Source organism: Schistocerca piceifrons, chromosome 7 (assembly GCF_021461385.2).
Source record: "Schistocerca piceifrons isolate TAMUIC-IGC-003096 chromosome 7, iqSchPice1.1, whole genome shotgun sequence".
Lineage (NCBI taxonomy): Eukaryota > Metazoa > Arthropoda > Insecta > Orthoptera > Acrididae > Schistocerca > Schistocerca piceifrons.
The window spans coordinates 525742531-525754762 of NC_060144.1; positions in this window are offsets into that span (position 1 = coordinate 525742531).

The following is a 12232-nucleotide window of genomic DNA, read 5'->3' on the forward strand; positions in this document are numbered from 1 at the left end:
TCTAATACACTATATTCCTCCCGACTCTTTTGGCTAGGCAACGGTCTTGCCGCAGTGGATACACCGGTTCCCGTGCGGTCACCGAAATTAAGCGCATCGGCAATTTGATCGGTGACCACCCAGGCCGCCATGCGCTGTTGCCATTTTTCTGTGTGCACTCAGCGTCGTGATGTCAATTGAGGAGCTACTCGACCGAACAGTAGCGGCTTCGGTCAAGAATACCATCATAACGGCCGGTAGAGAGGTGTGCTTACCCCACGCCCCTCCTATCCGCATCCTCCACTGAGGTCGGATGGTCCCGGTAGGCCACTCGTGGCCTGAAGACGGAGAGCACTCTTTTGGCTACAAACCCTGATTTTCAACACAACCTCCGTTCAGAGCGACAGCCTCACCCCATCTTACTGAGAGCGCCCGTATGCCCGCATGGTGCCACTCCACTGGTCGACTCCAGAGCCAACCTCTTGCCGCATCAGTGACTTTCCCATCATCCATGTCCTGCTTCTCGCTGAGTGTCTTCTTTTTTGAGGCAAACAGATGGAAGTCTGAAGGTGCGACATACGGACTGTAGGGTGTATGAGGAAGAGCTGTCCAGTGAAACTACTCTGGGGTGTGCAGACTTGTGTGAGGCCTTGCGTTCTCATAAAGCAAGACAAGTTCGTTTAGATTTTTACGGCGTCAAACATGCCGAAGTCGTTTCTTCAGTTTCCTGAGGGTAGTAAAATTCAATTCCGAAATGATTGTTGCTCCTTGAGGGGGGACAGCAAACAGAATAACCCCTTCAGAGTCTCAGAAGACCGCCGCCACAGCTCTGCCTGCTGAGGCAGCGCCTTTGAAGTTTTTCTTCAGAGGAGAGACGGTGTGCGAGGTTCCATGCCCTCTTTTGCATCTCTCCTCTCGTTTTTATCAATTTTAGTAATGTTCTATATCATTGCACGGTAGTAAGAGACCGAATAAGGTTATTGTAATGAGAGTATTTGTACTGAGAGCTCAAAAAATACTTTTCGCTTGATTCCTAAACACGTCGTTTTACTTCCGTGGGTGGCCTGGGCGAGGCGAACATCGTAGGACGCGGCACACTGCGTTTCCGGTTGGGAGCTGCACTTCCCTGATGTCTGAGGGGTTCGTACAATTGGCTTAATCGCCTGGTGGAACGACTGACTTCGGTTGAGTTTCACCTATTGTATGCATGGCGAAACGACCTGCGAGACATCTGAGTGTTGCCGCAGTTTATTTGTTTACCGTTCCGGCGCGTCCGGAACGAAGATTCTTGGCACCGACCGACTCACGATTCTGAGAAGACTTGTGGACTGTGCCCTGCTTCGTGCGACTGTCTGTCAACAGATGGCTGGTGGTCTAGGCAGGTTGTTTTCGAGGCTGGTCAAACGGCAAGTTCAGTGCCCTCAGCTGATTAGTAGAGGCATGATTGGTCAACTAAAAGTGAGGCTAGTTGACGTCACAAATCCCTGCCTAAAATTGGAGGGAACGGTCTCTATTGGAGCGAATGATGTTCTGAGACAGCGTGGGGGAATTTTGGAATCAGAACTGAATGCTGATTCGCGGTTTTCGAGGAGAGTAGGGAGTAGAGCAATGCTGGCTTCGCTGCTTGCACCGCATCACAGAGGGATGCAGATTTCAGTACTGGTACAGTATTTTGCCGCTCTGGCACTATAGAACCTTATCAGTTTTATACTGAATCCCTCAACAGCACGTGCGCTCACTTTGCTACAACTCCACCTTGCTTATTTCTCCATGTGGTCCCATTTGAGATCTCACTACTAACTGCGATACTGCTATTTTGGCGGGAGATTAATATTCGATTCATTAGGACCTCTAGTCATTATCGTCAATGTATTGCATCACAGAGAGTAAGACCCCTTTGTTCTCGAGCCAACTCTTACTCTCATAATATTTCAGTGTACCCTGTCCTTAAACCTACTGTGTGTGTCGACAATCATGTGCATTTAAGTTCTGATGTATAAAAAATCTCGTTGTAATATTTAATCCGCATATCATTTCGTAGATATAGGCAGAATCCCATTTACTGTTGTTTATTATGATAAAATTCTCTTTTTTTGGGTAGATTACGATTTTTATTAAATTATTGTGAGTGTGCACTTCTTATTTTACCAAATAGCAGGGTCCACCATCATTTCCTTCCGTTACCGTTGTGCGCATAATTAATTAGCTGGAAGATAAGGAGGGGGTAGAGTGCATGTCTCGTTCTCATTCAAAATTCGTCTGAATTAAAGAGGTACAAAGTCTTCTCCACCCCGGCACCTCGCAGGTGTAGCGCCACTCCATGGATGGCTGTTTTGTTTCCACTTATTAGTAATGAATCCGTGTTTCATCGCCTGTGGGGATGTTGGACAAACAGTGTCACGACCAACCTCGTCACTCGGAACCAGTTCCGGACAGATGGTCCTTCGTTACTCTTTATGTTCTTCTGTTAGGGGGCGAGGAACCCGGGGGCCACACACCATTGAGCAGCCCGACTAGTGGACGAATGTGTCTGCACTACCTACAGAGACGCCCAGTTGAGCAGCTAGGTGTTTGATTCTGATCCATCGATCACCTCGAATGAGAGTGTCCTCTCGTTCCAACAATGATAGAGTCACACCTGTGTGCTGCCGGCCGGCACGTTGGAGTTCGGACAGGTTTGCACGACTTGCTTCCGATGATGACAGACGCCTCACCCAACTGCTCGTCGTGCTTTTGTTCACTGTCAGGTCTCCGTAGAGACTCTGGAAGCGGCTATGAATATCTGCGATGCTCTGGTTTTCAACCAAAAGAAACTCAATGACAGCTTGGAACGCATCTCCGTTACAGACGCCATTTTGAAAGCTACGTATAGCGCGGCCACCTATCGGAGCTTCATGAAACTACAGAGGCTGAAGCGGTAATATTCCAAGATGCCCCACAACAAATACCGCATTTTTTTCAACCGAAAATGGCCGAGAAAAAAAATGTATTACATTACTTATTGAACGCCCCTCGTAGTGCTGCTGCTACTACTACTACTACTTTTGCTTTTTCCTCCTGTTATACTGAGCTTATGCTGCCCACAGCTGATGATCTTCCATGCGCTGCTTACTGATTGATATGCACTATGTTATTTTGTATACTAAATAGGTCCACGAAACCCCTCAGTAATATTTGACTAATCATTTTCCGTGTATTGATATAGTTTAGAGAACAATAACATGTTTCGTAATATACATTTCAGTGGTATATTTAGAGTCCTTAGATGTATATGTGGAGGAAAAAATTGAAATTTATGTTTCACAGTAAAAGTCACAATCAAATTTCATTAAACCCGCGTTGTGATATTGCAATAACATCGTGAACACTTAAAAAAACTAAATGAATGATTTGTAAATTTCGTCTCCACGAAATCCTCCTACAATTCATTGTGAACTCCACTCGCTAACGTTACAAAGAAGTCGTCCTGCTTTGCGCAAAAAGCGGCTTTTAACATGATTTAAATAAAAAAAGTGTTCTGCCCCGATGACTTTATTTCATGAGTAACACTACGCATTTTACGAATTTATTCATGTTTTCAAATGCTCTGGGATTTACCTCAGTGTTGGAAATGATGACTGTGTGCGTGTTATCATGACTCACTTCCCCCGCAGAAGTCTTCGTATGACCCCAAGGTACTGTCCCTCCTTCATCACACAGAGATTCACACAGACACCACATATCATTCAAAATGGTTCAAATGGCTCTGAGCACTATGGGACTTAACTTCTGTGGTCATCAGTCCCCTAGAACTTAGAACTACTTAAACCTTACTAACCTAAGGACATCACACACATCCATGCCCGAGGCAGGATGTGAACCTGCGACCGTAGCAGTCGCGCGGTTCCGGACTGAGCGCCTTAACCGCGAGACCACCGCGGCCGGCCACATATCATTCGTCCTGTTAAACATTATGAGCGTAAGAACAGGTAAACGCGTAATAATCTGTCTCCGTCGTACGGCAGAATGTGGCTATAGCGACACGTTTGGATGTTGTCCGCCCCAATAGCTGAGTGGTCAGCGTGACGGATTGACGTCCTACGGGGCCGGGTTCGATTCCCGTTCGGTCGGGTTTTCTCCGCTCAGGGACTGGGTGTTGTGTTGTCTTCATCATTATTTCATCCCCATACGGAATGAAAGTCGCCCGGTGTGGCGTCGAATGTAATAAGGCCTGCACCATGGCGGCCGGACCTGCCCTGCGAGGGGCCTCCCAGCCAATGACGCCAAACGCTCATTTCCATTTGGATGCTTTGGCACCTACGGAAGACTTACAGAATTTTTGCTCACGGGATTCTTGGTAAAACCATAAGATGAAGATAAGAGGAGAAAAAGTGTATTTGCACGCTTCACAGTGGTTTGAAATGTATTGAGTACAGCGCTAAAAATTTTTTTTTTATCTGTTGTTAGTATTAGGCTACTGCTGACGCTTGCTGAAGCGTTCCTCTTGAGGGATGCCCTGCCTTCTGAAACGCCTTAGTGAAAAATCACCTCTATAAAATCAACATGGATTCCACACATAGAGATATTTCGAAATTCATCTCTCTCTGTTCGTCTACGAGGGCCGCAGGTGTACGTGACCAGGCTGATGTGTTTCTCGGCTGCATTTGATACAGTCCCTCACTGTCGTTCAACGAAACAAATACGATGTTAACGAGTATCGGACAAGATTTGTAACTGGATTCAGATCTTCATTACAGTTATAACTCAGCACGCCACTTTAAGCGGAACTATATCGACAGACGTAAAGATAAGTTCCTGAGTAGCGATAGGACAGTTACTGTTTACACTGTACGTAAATGATGCAGTCGATAAGGCCGAAAGTTCCATGAGGCTGTTCGTAAATGGTGCAGTTGTCTATGAGAAGGCAGCAGCGACAGTTGACTTTAGCAGACTGCAGTCAGACCTGAAAAGGACTGATCAATTGTGCAGAGGCTAGCAACTGACTCTGAACATAAATAAATGTAACATACTGAGCGTTCAAATGGTTCAAATGGCTCCGAGCACTAAGCGACTTAACTTCTCAGGTCATCAGTCGCCTAGAACTTAGAACTAATTAAACCAACTAACCTAAGGACATCACACACATCCATGCCCGAGGCAGGATTCGAACCTGCGACCGCAGCGGTCGCTGGGTTCCAGACTGTAGCGCCTAGAACCGCACGGCCACTCCGGCCGGCTACTGAGCGTCCATAGGCGAAGAAATTCACTACTTACGATTGCACTATTGGAAACAAATCAGTGGAAACTTTAACTAATGATAATACCAGGGAGTAACCATCTAGAGTCGGAAAGAGCACATGAAACAAATAGCAGGGAAGTAGATACCAGGCTAAGATTCACTGGAAGGATCTGAAGGAAATGTAATTGATACGCGAAATAAGTGCATTACAAAACACTTATCGACCAAGTCCTGGGTGTTGCTCACTCGTCTGGAATCCTTACTAAGCAGGATTAATGGAGCAATAGTCTGCGATGTACCATCTGACTTTCGGAAAAGCATCATCCACACAATTCCGGAGACGGCAAGAGCTGACAAGTCCGATAATTATCACACAATCAGCTTAACAGCTCATGCATCGAAGCTGCTTACAAGAATAATATACAGAAGACTGGAAAAGAAAATTGAGAATGCGCTAGGTGACGATCATTTTGGCTTTAGGAAAAGTACAGGGACGAGAGAGGCAATTCTGACGTTACGGCTAATAATGGAAGCAAGGCTAAAGAAAATTCAAGACACTTTCATAGGATTTGTCGACTTGGAAAAAGCGTTCGACAATATAAAATGGTGCAAGCTGTTCGAGATTCTGAAAAAAGTAGGGGTATGCTATAGGGAGAGACGGGTCATATACAACAACAAGACGGAATAATAAGAGTGGACGATCAAGAACGAAGTGCTCGTATTAAGAAGGGTGTAAGACAAGGCTGTAGCCTTTCGCCCCTACTTTTCAATCTGTACATCGAGGAAGCAATGATGGAAATAAAAGAAAGGTTCAGGAGTGGAATTAAAATACAAGGTGATAGGATATCAATGATACGATTCGTTGATGACATTGCTATCCTGAGTGAAAGTGAAGAAGAATTAAATGATCTGCTGAACGGAATGAACAGTCTAATGAGTACACAGTATGGTTTGAGAGTAAATCTGAAAAAGACGAAGGTAATGAAAAGTAGTAGAAATGAGAACAGCGAGAAACTTAACATCAGGATTGATGGTCACGAAGTCAATGAAGTTAAGGAATTCTGCTACCTAGGCAGTAAAATAACCAATGACGGGCGGAGCAAGGAGGACATCAAAAGCAGACTCGCTATGGCAAAAAAGGCATTTCTGGCCAAGAGAAGTCTACTAATATTAAATACCGGCCTTAATTTGAGGAAGAAATTTCTGAGGATGTACGTCTGGAGTACAGAATTGTATGGTAGTGAAACATGGACTGTGGGAAAACCGGAGCAGAAGAGAATCGAAGCATTTGAGATGTGGTGCTATGGACGAATGTTGAAAATTAGGTGGACTGATAAGGTAAGGAATGAGGTGGTTCTACGCTGAATCGGAGAGGAAAGGAATATGTGGAAAACATTGATAAGGAGAAGGGACAGGATGGTAGGACATATGGTGGGCCGCATCAATCCAGTCAGTAGACCGATGACAAAAAAAAAAGGCAAGTTCCAAAGAAGAGCGGAACATTTCGCCACGGGATGGATTAGTCGGCGCGAGAACTGTGTCTAGTGGCAGACGGCACAAGAGGGGCGTTGCGCATCGCAGAGAGGTTTACTATTGCAACTATGGGAGACTAGGTCGCGGGTGGAGTCGGGGAACGCATCACATCACCCCCCACACGACTCGCGAAATGATCATACAGGGAAATCTGAGAAATTAAACCTAATATGGTTTATTGGTGATCAATCTTCCAAGGCACCATTCGCGAATGGAACAGGGAAGCGGAAGTCAGTTAGTCGTACCAGAACTGCCATCCCCATACACTTTAAGGTAGCTGGCGGGGTACAGTACAGACGTAGATGTAGGAGAGGTGGAAGTTCTTAGCTCAGGACGGAGGCAGACGTTATCCAGTATCCCTCCATACAGCCGAGTCGCTCTCTCTCTTTCTCTCTCTCTCTCTCTCTCTCTCTCTCTCCCTCTCTTTAGCTCTCTGCTTTCCGTTTCTTTTTTGATTTTTGGACAGCGTACCGTTTCTCGACTAAATTAGGAGACTTTAAAAACTGAGTATAACGTCTCAATGTCCAGCTGAAAACGATTTAGAGACGTTTACAGACGGAATGCGGGCTCGGGCAACAAAAATACGGGAGTGAAGCTCTTCCGTTTGCTTTTCAAGAGAGCCTGCTAAGGCGCGCATCGTTGAATGCATCAGTAGTATGTCGCTGGCGTCTCATTTGTTTCCTCGGAGTGACGGTTGCTGCGAAAAGTGGTTCAATTGGCTCTGAGCACTATGGGACTTAACACCTGAGGTCATCAGTCCCCTAGAACTTAGAACTACTTAAACCTAACTTACCTAAGGACATCACACACATCCATGCCCGAGGCAGGATTCGAAACTGCGGCCGTAGCGGTCGCGCGGTTCCAGACTGAAGCGCCTAGAACCGCTTGTGCTGCGAATAGAAAGGGTGCTGGGATCTGAGTCGTAAGAGACAATCATTTTGTGGTTCATATTCTTGTGTGCCGCATAATAGTGCAAACGAAGCTTTAGTGCACAATTTAAACCGACTGACGTGTGTTATAAAGTTATGTTCTTACACATCTACCGCGACACTGATTGAACCAGGAACTCCGTAATTATACTCACAATAACGCGATCAGTAGAAGTGTGTGAAAGTGAATGAGATCCATGTATGAGAATAGTGTGTAACAGTGCGGCTCTGAAAAAGTATGAGTTTCAACATAGGGATGGTTTTATAAAAACTATGTTACCTTACGATATTTTACAAGCATTAAAAAATAAAACAGACCAGGTTGGTATTTTCTGTGAGCTGCATAACGCATTTTACTGTGTAAATCGCAGTATTCTCGTAGATAAATTGAAGTTTAAATGAGATTAATGGTATTACCAACCAGTGGATAATGACGTATCTAAGCAATAGACAGCTCAAAGTTGTACTTAGTAATTCAATCAATATAGTCTGGATACGTAATTCTGACTGAGGAGAATTCACTCATGGGGTTCCTCAAGGCTCAATCTTACGTCCACTATTGTTCCTCATACATGCAAACGATATTCTGTCTAATACACAACAAGCAGAATTAGTTCTTTTTGCAGAAGACACTAGTATTGTAACCAATACAGGCACACATACAGAAACAGAAGAAATGGTAAACTATCTTCTTTAAAACGTCATTAACTATTTCCTGCGAATGGCTTCGAACGCAATTTTTAAAAAGCACAAAATGTTCAGTTCTGCGCATCTGGGACTACTTCACCAATTATATGTGTGACACATACAGAGTAAACAACAGAATAGGGAGCATACTTCAAAATTCTTAGGTGTCCATACTGATGAGAGTTTAAACTGGAAAAAGCACATTTTGGAACTCCTAAAATTGCTTAGTTCAGACACATTTGTAATTAGATTCACTTCAAACCTTGGGAAGAGACAAATCAGCAAGTTGTCATATTTTGCATACTTTCATTCAATAATATCACATGGTATAATGTTCTGGGGTAACTCACATTTAAGAAAGGAAGTCTTTATTTCTCAAAAACGTGCTGTAAGTGTAATATGTGGTGCACATCCACGATTATCTTGTAGACATCTGCTTAAAGATTTGAGCATTCTGACCGCTGCTTTACAGTAAATTTACTCCCTCATCAAGCTGTCTGTAAATAATCCACTACAGTTGAAAAGGAACAATGTTGTACATAATTGCAGCACCTGAAGGAAAATTACACTTATTACTCCACGTTATGGTTATCTTCAGCGAAAGGAGAGGTACATTATTCTCCAGCTAAAATTTTTTATCGTTTACCCAGTGATATAAAAGTCTGACACATAGAAAAGTAAAAGTTGAAAACAAACCGAAAAGCTTCTCCTTGACAACTCCCTCTGTTCCACAGAAATATTTATGTTATTTTAATGAGTAAAAGGTGATGGGTAGGAATTATTAACTCACACCTGTATTATTCCTCACCCTCTGGACCATGGACCTTCCTGCTGATGGGGAGCTTTGCGTGTCTCAGCTCTGCAGATACTGTACTGTAAGTGCAACCACAACAGAGGGGTATGTGCTGAGGGGCCAGACAAACGTGTGGTTCCTGAAGAGGGGAACAGTCTTTTCAGTAGTTTCAGGGCAACAGTTTGGATGACTGACTGATCTGGCCTTGTAACAATAACCAAAACGGTCTTACTCTGCAGGTAATGCGAACCGTTGAAAGAAAGGGGAAAATGCAGTCGTAATTTTTCCCGGGAGCATGCAGCTCTACTGTATGGTTAAATAATGATGACATCCTCTTGGATAAAATAATCCGGATATAAAATAGTCCCCCATTCGGATCTCCATGAGGGGGTTACTCATGTAGATGTCGTTATCAAGAGAAACAAAATTGGCGTTCTACAGATCGGAACGTCGAATGTTAGATCCTTTAATCGGGCAGGTAGGTTAGAAAATTTAAAAAGGGAGATGGATAGGTTACAGTTAGATATAGTGGGAATTAGCGAAGTTGGTGGTGGTTGGGACACGATTTTTGGTCAGGTGAATAAACAGTTACAAATATAAAACCAAACAGGGATAATAATGAATAGGCAAATAATGAATAGGCAAATAGCAATGCGGCTACGCTGTAGAGAAGATAGACTCGGAGCCCACACTCACCATGGTAGTAGAAGTTTATACGCCAACTACCTCCACAGATGATGAAGAAATTTATGATGAGATAAGAGAAATGATTCAGATAGTTAAAGGAGACAAAAATTTGATAGTGACAGGTGACTGTAATTCGAAGCAGGAAAATGAAGAGAAGGAAAACTGTAGTTGAAGATGGACTGGGGGAAAGGAATGAAAGAGGAAGCCGCAGGGTAGAGTTTTCACCGAGCGCAATTTAACCATCGCTAACACATGGCATAAGAATTATGAAAGAACGCTGTACACGTGGAACGGACCTGGAGGCACCGGAAGGTTTCAGATTTAGGAACCAGATTTTAACTTGTAAGATGTTTCCAGGGCAGGTGTGAACTATGACCGCAATTTATTGTTTATGAACCATAGATAAAAGCTGAAAAATTTGTGAAACTTTAGGGAATTAAGGAGATGGGGCCTGGATAAATTGAAAGAGCTAGAGTTTATTGAGAGTTTTAGAGGAAGCATTAGGCAACGATGGACAATAAAGGGGGAAAGAAGTACAGTAAAAGTCGAATGGGTAGCTTTGAGAGCCGAAATAGTCAATTCAGGAGACGATCGAATATGTAAAACGACAAGGCCAAGTTGAAATCCTTGGATAACACTGGAGACATGCAGTTTAACTGATGAAAGCACAAAATATACGAAAGCAGCAAAAGAAGTTGGCGAAAGGGGATGCAAACATCTGAAACTGAGATTGAGAGGAAATGCAACATGGCTAATCAGAAATGGCCACAGGACAAACATAAGGATGTAGGAGCATATTTCACTAGGGAAAGAATAGATACCGTCTACAGGAAAATTACAGAGGCATTTGGAGAAAAGAAAAGCAGCTGTGTGACCGTCAAGAGCACGGATGGAAAACCAGTCCTAAGAAAAGAAGGGAAAGCTGAAAGATGAATGTATAGGAATGTATAGACGGTCTATACGAGGCAAATGAACTTGAAGGCAATATTACGCAAAGAGAAAAGAACGTAGATGAAAATAAGATAGGAGACTTGATTCTGCGAGAGGAATTTCACAGAGCACTGAAAGACCTAACTCGAAACAAGGCCCCGGGAGCAGACAACATCCCGTCAGAATTACCGACAGCCTAGGGAGAACAAGCCAGCACGAAACTTTAACATCTGGCGTGCAAGATGTATGAGACAGGGAAAATACCCTCTGACTTGCAGAAGAATGTAATAATTTCAATTCCAAACGAAGCAGGTGGTGACAGGTGTCAAAATTACCAAACTATCAGTTTAAAAAGTCATGGTTGTAACATTTTGGCACGAATTCTTTACAGTAGAATGAAAAACTGGTAGAAACCGACACTAGGGTAGAAAAATTTGGATTCAGGGGAAATGTAGGAACAAGCGAGGCAATACTGACCATACGACTTCTCTTGGGAGATAGGTTAAGGAAAGGCAGATCTATGTTCACAGCGTTTTTAAAGTTAGAGAAAGTTTTTAACAGTGCTGACTGGAACAATCTCTTTGAAATTCTGAAGGTAGTAGGGATAAAATACAGGGAGTGAAAAGCTGTTTGCAACTTTAACAGCAACGAAACGTAGGTTATAAAAGTCGAGGGGCATGAAACGGAAGCAGCGGTTGGGAAGGGAGTGAGACATTGTTGTAGCATATCCCCGCTGTAATTCAATCTGTAGTAAACTGACCAAGAAGTAAAAGGAACCAAAGACAAGTTTGGAGTAGGAATTAAAGACCAGGGACAAGAAATAAAGACTTTGAGATTTGCTTATGACATTGTAATTCTATCAGAGATAGTAAATGACTCATAGGAGCAGTTGAATGGAATGGATAGTGTCTCGAAAGTAGAATACAACATGAATATCAACAAATCAAAACAAGGATAATGAAATGTATTCGATTTAAATAAGAAGATGCTGAGGGATTTAGATTAGTAAACGAGGCAGTTAAAATAGCAGATAAGTTTTGATATTTGGGCAGCAAAGTAAGTGACAATGGCCGAAGTAGAGAGGATATAAGATTTACACTGGTAACAGCAAGAAAAACATGTCTGAAGAAGAGAAATCTATCAAAACAGAATGTAGATTAAAGTGTTAGGAGGCCGGCCGGAGTGGCCGTGCGGTTCTAGGCGCTACAGTTTGGAACCGAGCAACCGCCACGGTCGCAGGTTCGAATCCTGCCTCAGGCATGAATGTGTGTGATGTCCTTAGGTTAGTTAGGTTTAATTAGTTCTAAGTTCTAGGCGACTGATGACCTCAGAAGTTAAGTCGCATAGTGCTCAGAGCCATTTGAACCAACCAAAGTGTTAGGAGGTCTTTTCTGAAAGCGTTTGTCGAGGGTGTAGTCATATATGAAAGTGAAACATGGACCATAAACAGTTTAGACTAAATGTTGAAGATTATAT